The sequence below is a fragment of the Microcebus murinus genome, chromosome 2 (genome assembly GCF_040939455.1).
Source record: "Microcebus murinus isolate Inina chromosome 2, M.murinus_Inina_mat1.0, whole genome shotgun sequence".
In the NCBI taxonomy this organism is placed as follows: domain Eukaryota; kingdom Metazoa; phylum Chordata; class Mammalia; order Primates; family Cheirogaleidae; genus Microcebus; species Microcebus murinus.
This window is the reverse complement of record NC_134105.1, coordinates 83397222-83406838: the sequence shown is the minus strand read 5'-3', so window position 1 is coordinate 83406838 and position 9617 is coordinate 83397222. Positions and strand designations below refer to the sequence as shown.

The 9617-nt window shown below is 35.2% G+C and overlaps 1 pseudogene; it reads right to left on the bottom strand.

Annotated features, from left to right (window-relative positions):
• Positions 1–4421: 4421 nt before the first annotated feature.
• Positions 4422–6589, bottom strand: LOC109729936 (heat shock protein HSP 90-alpha pseudogene; annotated as a pseudogene).
• Between the last annotated feature and the right edge of the window lie 3028 nt (positions 6590–9617).

Sequence of the window (9617 nt, the reverse complement as noted above, 5' to 3'; positions counted from 1 at the left end):
TAGGCTGACGCCACGGCACTCACTCTAGCCTGGACAACAAAGCGAGACTCTGTCTCAAAAAAAAAAAAAAAAAAAAAAGACTTCTAGCTTTGTTTTACTCTTTTTCAATTTTTGTTATCTTTATTATATCATTTTTAGTTTCATTAGTAAGCATTTAAATAAAATTTCATATTCTCTAACCTCAGTGTTTCTTCTACACATATGATTTGAATTACCTCATTAAATATTTCCCAGAAGCCTTTTTTCTACCCATTTTTAAGTTTTCTCCTCATACTTCTCACTATATCTTTCTTATAAACGCCTAAATTGGTTTTTATATTTGTGGATTCGTTGTCCAAAGATTTATCAATTTTCTCTATAAACTGAAACTTTCTCCAGGTTTTCAGTGTCTATATCTTACAACTGCCACCCAGGAAATGACTTTGACAATTGCAAAAGTTGTTTCTGCTCTAGGGAAATAGACTTGAACTCAAACATTATTCTGTACACTAGAAACACCCCTAAATTTTGAAGATGATACTGGTAACTGGCAATTCAATTATAATATATTTATTTGGTATATAAAGTCCCAAGAGGAAATGGATTATTTTGAACCATTTAAAAGTTATCTTCATTTATTTCTTTACTACATTTCATTTTGGTTTTTTGTTTTCAAAACTTGGTTTTCTGTTGGAAATCTAGGATTCTTGCATAAGAGATACACAATTTGGATGCAAATTCTTCCAAGCTTTATTTCATATGGTATTTCCTGCCTGCATCCCCAAACTGCTCATATTTTTTATTATTGTAGCATTTGTCTAACCTTGCTGGTGGTTTTGTTGTCATCCACATAGGCAAGAAGCTGTGGATTTCATCAGTGAGCTTTTTACTCTCTATTTATGGAAGAATTTTAGTTACTTACATATCAAATTTGAATAATAATCAACTTTAATATCAAAAGTCATGTATTAATAATTTCTCATTCACTATGGCATGATTGAAATAATTTCATTTTGAGTAAAATGTAATGTAATTCATGAGTGGCCTGACAGCCAGCACTTAAAGCCTCTTGAAACAGTGTTTTGTTTTATATCCTGGCTGTTTCTAGAGAGCATTTGGGGCACACAGTGCCTTTCTAAAAATTTACATATTTTCCTTAAATTTTCTGTAAACTTAGCTTGGGTGGAACTTAATTTGGCAACATAGATATTGATATTGAAATCAGTACAACTTTAACATCGTTTAAATATTTCTAGCCAAGGCAATACTATACCAAACACTCCGTCAATCTGAGTGTAATCAATAAGACAGAACCATTTTGAATATTTAAAAGAGAGATAATAGGACTCAGGAAATTGATTATAAAAGGGTGGAAGACCTGTAAAGCTCAATAGGCATCCCGGAGATTGGCAGCACTGATGGTGCTGTCTCTAATTCCAGGGATACCCACAAAAAGGGGAGAAAAAATTCCTTGGCTTATTCATATATTCTATTCTCCAAGTGTGGCTAGTGCCTACCATTGACCGTGCCAGTCAGAAGCTGGTTGATATAGGATCTTAAGAAATGATATTCTACGGGAGTCATTCATCCTGTGAAACAAAGAACAGCTAAAGAGATGGATCTGAAGACAAGCTGGTAAGAACCAGCACAAACAACAAGAACAACAAAAAAAGCATTATAGATTTGGAAAGGATGCTATACCCTCAGAAAACACAAGATATCTGAAAAACTATTAGAACTCATAAAACAGTTCTATATTGACAAAAGTTAATAATTTTTGTTTTGTTGATGAATACTGATTAGAAAATAGGAAGTGGGATGAAATCTCATTACATGGCAATAACTCCCACCGTTATCCATTAATTGTAACTCTTAGGACCCTTAGTCCAACTCTGCTCCTACTCCTACTTCTTCTCTGAATACTACCACCATGAGTGTTACTACTATTAATATTACTACTCTTACTCTTAGACCATCATACCAATAAACACCAGGGTATGGCTGTATTGGTAAGTGGGAAAAGCCTCTGTGAAGAAAACAGAAAAACATCTGAAAGTCATAAAAAATAAATGTTGCATTAAAAACCTATCATGCTCTTGAATTTTAAAAGCCAAATTTTGCAAGAATTTATGGATTTACTACAATTTCAAATAAACTTAAGCAAAATGATCACAAAGTTTATCTGGAAGAATAAAAGGATGAAAATATCAGATACATTTATTTTAATTGCAGGAGTATGATTGAGACTTATTCCACATGCCATTAGAATAAGGTATTTATTCATTTATTCGTGAAATATTAAAAGGGCCCCTTATGTGATAAGCAGTCATGACACAGCAGCAGACAGGGAAAGTTTCCTCCCTTCATGAAGCTTGCAATCTTATCGACAAGACAGAAAATAGACAAGTCAAAAGCAAACAATTACAGATTATAATTCCTATGAAGTACATTGCAGGACTCTATCATACATTTGGAGTAAGTGCCATTTGAGCAGAGACATCCAGAAGAGAACTGAGTATTAGCCAGCCCTTTGCACAACCAAGGTAACAGCATTTCCTAAATTTTAGCTGTGGCCTCAGACAAGTCCATTAATCTGTCTTGGTTTTCATTTGGAAATGTGGATGCTATAGAATCTACTTCATAGAAGTATTAGGGAAATGTGTTATGATGTGTGGAATAAACAAAACATCGACAGAAACACATTACATGTTCAATGATTATTGACAAGCTTTTGATAAGAAAATCCCTGAAACTCTAGCAGACATAAATTAAAATTTTAACCAAAAAAGAATAAAAAGGACTAATAATTATATTTTTTATACAATTTATTCTTATCCATTCAAAAATATATGGGAGTTGCATGATTTTGCTCATTATATACATTTAAAACCATTCTACTTAAAACAATATAAGAATTAAAGAATTTTAAAACATGAACTATTTAGTTTCTAGTGTTGTCAGAATGATTTAATGGACTTATCTCAAATCTTGGAGCAATTTGTATTTATTAAAACAATTTAATGCTTATTAAGACATGTTGAAAACCAGGGAAATCCAGTTACTGGAACATGTGGGCAGGAAGCTGGAAATCTGGGGTCCATTATGAACTTTCATGCTGCATTTCTCTGCCTGTCACCTTGAAGCTCACTGAGACACTTATTCTCTTATATGTACAAAAAAAATAACATAATGGAAAACAATGTTTAGAAATTTGCACATTTTCTCAGTACGAAATTCTTTTGCATCACTCAAATCTGAATTATATCTGAGTTGTAGATAAAGGTTTTTCATGGTTCCCCAAAAGAATTATGATATACACTTAATTATTATATATACATAGGTTGTTTTTATGGGAATTGGACAAACAAATATCATCATGTTAGAAGGAATGCTATTATTTGAGACCCAATTTTGAGATGTTTTTCTTTGAAGTTGCTAAAATAGTGATAATTATAAAGAAATAATAATTACATATTTCTTCTTCAAGTACACTTGACAACTCAAAAACATCAAAAGGAACATACATAACAATCCATATATCATTAGGGATTTCGATGACCCTAAGGTTCTAGAATGAGGCTTTATGGCATATCCTGTAGAAATCATATGCACTTTGCAAGATTTCTGCCAATTCTTGAGGTTCTTTGGGGTCATTATCTCTCCAACACCCAGAAAAGAGCTCTTTCTTTCCATGGGTAACTTGCATTCAATGATACTGATACAGCAGAGATGTCAATGTAACACTATTCCAATTCTAGGCACTTCTTTTTTTTTTTTTTTTGATTGTTACATATATTGCCCTTGCCACCCCTCCCCCCCAGTAAGAGCTTCAAGGGTGTCCATCCCCCAGATGGTGCGCATTGCACTCATTATGTAAGTATACACCCATCCCCTCCGCCCTCCTCCCACCTGCGTGACACTCAATAAATGGTTTTGTTTTTTTTTACATTTTGGTTACATTTTATATCTTTGCCTCTCCCTAGGAAGGGTTAGAGGTATGCCTTTACCCTCCAAAATGCTCACCACTTCTCTCAGATGTGGGTCTACCCCCCACCCCTGAATCCCTGCTGGTGAACACTACCACCATTTGAGCACCATAGTTTTTTATTTTTTTTTTATACAGTGATTGGTTTATTTTTATTTTTTTTCTTCCTTTTATTTCATCATATTATGGAGGTACAAATATTGTTAGGGTTATAAATATTGCCCCTGCCCCCCTCCCTCCCCCTGATGTACCAGAGATTCAAGCGTGTCCAATCTCCTGGTGGTGCACACGGCACACATTATGTAAGTATATACCCTTCTCCTCCTGCCCCCTCCCACATGCCTACCACCGGATGAAAAGTTTTTTGTTTTTTTTAATCAGTCAGTACCAATTTGATGGGTAGTACATGTGGAGCCCATTTTCCTGATCTTGTGTTGCCTCACTTTGGATAATGGGCTTAAGAGCTGGGAGACGCCCCACGCAGGCCGGGAAGTGCCTGCAGTGGTGGGAAGTGGTAGTGGCCAGGCAGAGCTGTGTGGAGTGGAGACTGGAGCAGGGAACATTTAGGCTCTTCTTAAAGTATATGGCAGCTCCAGAGTACCCTGGAGAATTATCTGTGTTCTTTGTTGCAATTGGACAGCAGTTTAACAACTCTGCCCCTACTATCTTACAGCTTTCATTATTCCACAAGTGTTTATCCTGAAGGCAGTCTTCAACCATCCTACAAGCAAATCTCTGTTTCCTCTGTTCCTGGGAATCTTATCTAAGAAGGCTGATACCAGAATGGTTCAAGGAAGTGGGAACCAAAATGGTATTTTGGAGTTGAATCACCAGAGAGTAGTCCTCTGATAACTAGGACCTCATTACTGATAGTAAGTAAAACGTGGTTAATCCTTGACATGATGTAAATATTGTAATTGTTAAAACTTTCACCTGTGATAATCTAGGCTGAGATACCGGTAGAAGCAAACACACAGATAGGTGCAGTGTCTTAGGTATGTCAGACATTTAGGAGAAGTAAGAATTACAAAATTGGATGGTTTGTTGCTAGATGTAATTTACATATTAGAAAATAATGTAAATCTAGGTTTGAGATGATTAATCACCAATTAGCCAATTATACAAAAAAGCCAGAAGGCCTCCTTGCTAGTAAATAAAGTACTACCATCTCTTTCAAGTTTCTGGTAGAACAAAGTGAACATCAAGACACCATCTCATAGGCCGGGCGCTGTGGCTCACGCCTGTAATCCTAGCTCTTGGGAGGCCGAGGCGGGCGGATTGCTCAAGGTCAGGAGTTCGAAACCAGCCTGAGCAAGAGCGAGACCCCGTCTCTACTATAAATAGAAAGAAATTAATTGGCCAACTGATATATATATAAAAAAATTAGCCGGGCATGGTGGCACATGCCTGTAGTCCCAGCTACCCGGGAGGCTGAGGCAGAAGGATCACTGGAGCCCAGGAGTTTGAGGTTGCTGTGAGCTAGGCTGACGCCACGGCACTCACTCTAGCCTAGGCAACAAAGCGAGACTCTGTCTCAAAAAAAAAAAACAAAACAAAACAAAAAAAAAAAGATACCATCTCATGACCAGAAGCAGATGTATAGTATCATAGTAGCCCTGAAAGCTTTCCATTTTGAATTTCCACATATTCCAAGCTTTATATTTTTAGAGAACTGCTCATAAAACTTTTTGTAGTTCTCTTTATCTTCTGCCAGTTCAGTGAAGAGCTCTAAGCACTTTTTGACCAAATTCTTTCTGGTAACTTTCAAAAGTTTGCTTTGCTGCAATATCTCATGGCAAATATTTAGAAGGATATCCTCAGAGTCCACCAATCCTTTAATGAAACTCAAATATTCAGGGATTAGCTCCTCACAGTTATCCATGAGGAAAACTCTGCATACATATAATTTAATGTTGTTCTTTTTCTCTCTGTTTTCAAATAGGTTGAAAGGAGCATGTCTTGGGACAAAAAGAAGAGCTCCGAATTTCAACTGTCCTTCAACTGAAAAGTATCTCACTACAGGTGATCTTCCTAGTCATTGGTCAAGCTCTTGTAGAATTCTCCATACTCTTTATTAATAGTAATATCATCAGGATTTCTGGTCCAAATAGGCTTTGTTTTGTTGAGCTCTTCTTGATCAAGGTACTTCTCCTTAATTATTCTCCTCCTCCTCCCCCGCCTCTATCCTTTTCTTCATCTTTTCTTCATCAGAACCAACATCTTCTATTTCAGGCTTGTCATCGGACACCTTTTTTTCTTTTTCTTTCTCCTCTTCCTTGTCTTCCTTTTCTTCAGCTTCATCATCACTGACTTCTTTATCATGTTCCTTCTCCACAAAGAGAGTAATGGGATAGCCAATAAACTAAGAATATTTTTTCATATATCCTTTCCTATATTCTTCTTTCCTGCAAGTACTCAGTTTGATCTTCTTTCAGATGGAGGATAGCCTTCGTTTTACGACCCATAGGTTCCTATCTGATGAGTTTGAAATGAGCTTTCTCAGAAAGATCTCTTTGTTTAAGGAGAAAGTATTGATCAGCGACATCAACTGGGCAATTTCTGCCTGAAAGGCAAAACCTCTTCCTCCTCCACTGGTTGGTTTTGGGTTTGGATTTCCTCAGGCATCTTGGCTAATGGACCACATGGGATCTGCAGTGCAGCAGCACCAGCACACTGAAGCCCAAATCATCTTCTTGACTGTATCAAATCACACCCGTAGGTATAAGTTTGTCTTTTCTGCCTACTTGGCCCCAGATAGATTATGGAGTGTTTGATTTACCAACACAGTATCCATAACATTATAGCAGATTAAAAATTCACTTTATAGCAGCAAAAGAAATTTGGCAATGAACACATGACAATGAAATCCACCAGTTCTACACATATTGCATCACTTAAATTTGCTGGCCTGAGAGAGTGATGGAATAACCTTTTGAAGGTAACAGCTAAGGTACCAACTTGGAATTGACCTCTGCTGAGCCATGTAAGTATATGTACGCAGATCTAGTAATGTGTGTATGTATGCACATGTACATATATGTGCACATAAATCTTAATACTGGATGTTTATTCTATATTGAATATATACCAAAGTAAATGTAGAGAAATGGATTAACAGACTAAGCATTAAAATTAAGTTTTATTATTTCTTAATGGTAAATTTCTTTGCTATTGTATTGATATTTGGTCTCTAAAATATAAAAAATCAACAGTATCGTCAGTGAGAGAAATGTGATTGAAATTGATTCATTATTTTTGAAAAACTTGAGTTTATGTATTGATATATAAACATCAAAGATATGGTTTTACATTTAATATATCTTGATACTTTGTTCCAATGGCTTGAAGGAGAAAGAGTCTACTCTCTATAACTAATCATAATATTAACTCCTCAGTCCTATCCATAACCTAAATGTTTTTCTAAAAATTGGCAGCGTTCTTGCAAATTTCAGAAAATGTAAAGTTGTATGGCTTCAAACCCACTTCAAATTTTTATTTGGAAGGTTTTAAATAGCATCCCATTTTATTGTCAAATGCAGATATGAGAATTTTGTAGGTAATATATGTGGTTTTGGGCATAGAGATTGCATAATGACAGAAATATTTCCATATGTCCATTTTCAAAATGCTATCTCCATAGTATAATTTTCCATTGAAAATTCATTGCTTTTTTACTCATGTTAAAATGTACTCTTGATCTTGAAGAAATATTTCAATATGCAGAATTAATTAAAATATTTATTAGATTAAACAATAGCAATAGCCACTTATTAAAAAAGTACAATAAATTTAGATTTTTTGAGGTGGTGATAACAGAAAAATGTATAATTTTAATTGTGTTCACTGCTTTCTTAAAAAGTTTGCCACAAGGTATTTTTATGGTAACTTCCCTTCTCATTAGGTAGTATAAATAAATCAGCTATAAGTTTATATGTTCAAATAAAACTTTATTTATAAAAACAGGTGGGCTTTTGTTTACTTATCCCTCCATGTTTGGATGACTTAAAAGGTTTGCTTTGTATACATTGCAAGCAAAGGAGTTGAAGAGATGTTATATTCTGCAGCCGACTGTATTTAAAAGTATTTTTAAAAATAAAATTTTAAATTATTTTTAAATACAATTTTTTTAAATAAAATAAAATTTAAATTAAAATTATCCAAATTGATGACATCCATGTGACTTTTAGCTACTACTAATTTACTGCAATATTTGTGAATAGTAGACTTCATAAGATGCAATTATAAAGCCAATTGATTATTTCTGTAACTAAAAAATATACTCTCAATTCATAGCTTTTATCTTTGGAAACTACACATAGCTTTAATTTCTTGTTTTTCAGTTATCAAAAACTCAGCATTATGTATTATTAAAACTTCAAACTTTCATCCAGTTTAATGCTGATCACTTCTTCAGCTCAGGCCTATGTCAGGCTGGGAAACTTTTAGTGGATGAAGAGCATCTGGTTTGCTTCAATCTCTCATATTACCTCCTGCCCCATTCAGTAGCTGCTGCATAGGCTTTCTTTGATTTTAAAAATGGAAATATAGGTGAAAAGTGAAAATGTTCACATAGTCCAAAAATTTGTAAACTGGCACTCATTTTCTGTAAGTATGGTTGATTTTAATCAGTACTTTAAAGTACTGATTAGCACAACCTAAAATATTAATATCTCGCATTGACTTTAGGACTAGTCAGCTGAAAGATGGAAGGATAATAAGGAGACTATCTACTAAACTTAAGACACCAGTGAACAAATAGCTATGGGAAGCTGGAGAAAGATGATCCAGGTTGTGTATTGGTGGAAAATTAGTGAGACCATCATCTTCTGTAATTAGGAAGAGATAACAATTTGTTGGCAAGAACAAAGAGGAAAAATCAAAGTGCCTTTTCTTAACACAGTACATTTGATACCAGATGTGTGAGATTCCCTCCCTACCACACACCAAGCAAGGGATCAATTCTCCACTGGATACCAACTGGGTGTTCCTACAATTTAATACAATTCTGATCCTACCTATCTTGAGAAAGCCTCAGAATGCTATCGGCTGGAAACATAGACCTTTTCTTATGGAAAAAGAAGTGTATCTCACAAGGCATAAACATAACCTGGAAGGCTGAGCCAAGAGCTCTAGAGAAAACAAATTACCAATTACATCTTAGATAGCGTAATTGGGCTCTAAGCAAAAAATATTTCCAATTCCCAGGGAGAACTGGCAAAATGTATCCGGCTGAATTTCATTAACTCTTATGACCTAGTGATTTCTGTGCCTTCTGTTTCCCCCCTTTACGAATGAGAGTGTCTACTATAGGAGACAAATAACTTGTCTTTTTAGTTCACAGGTTTCCAGATCAAGAGGAGATCCACCTGTATACTTCATCTTCATCTGGATCTTATTCAGATCATGAGATTCTATACTTTAAGATTGATGACATAATCGGATGAGGTTTTGGGGGATTATGAGGAGGTCAGTATACTTTGTATGGGTGTCAGAAGGAGGGCTGTGTTAAATTATGTCCAAAGATGGCTGCTGTTGATTCCTATCCTGCCTGTACTTGTATATTACTCTTTTCCTCCCATTGAATCTCGAATTGCTTTATTATTGATTTTGACCTACAAAACACAGTAGAATTGAGATCGTATCAATTCTGAGC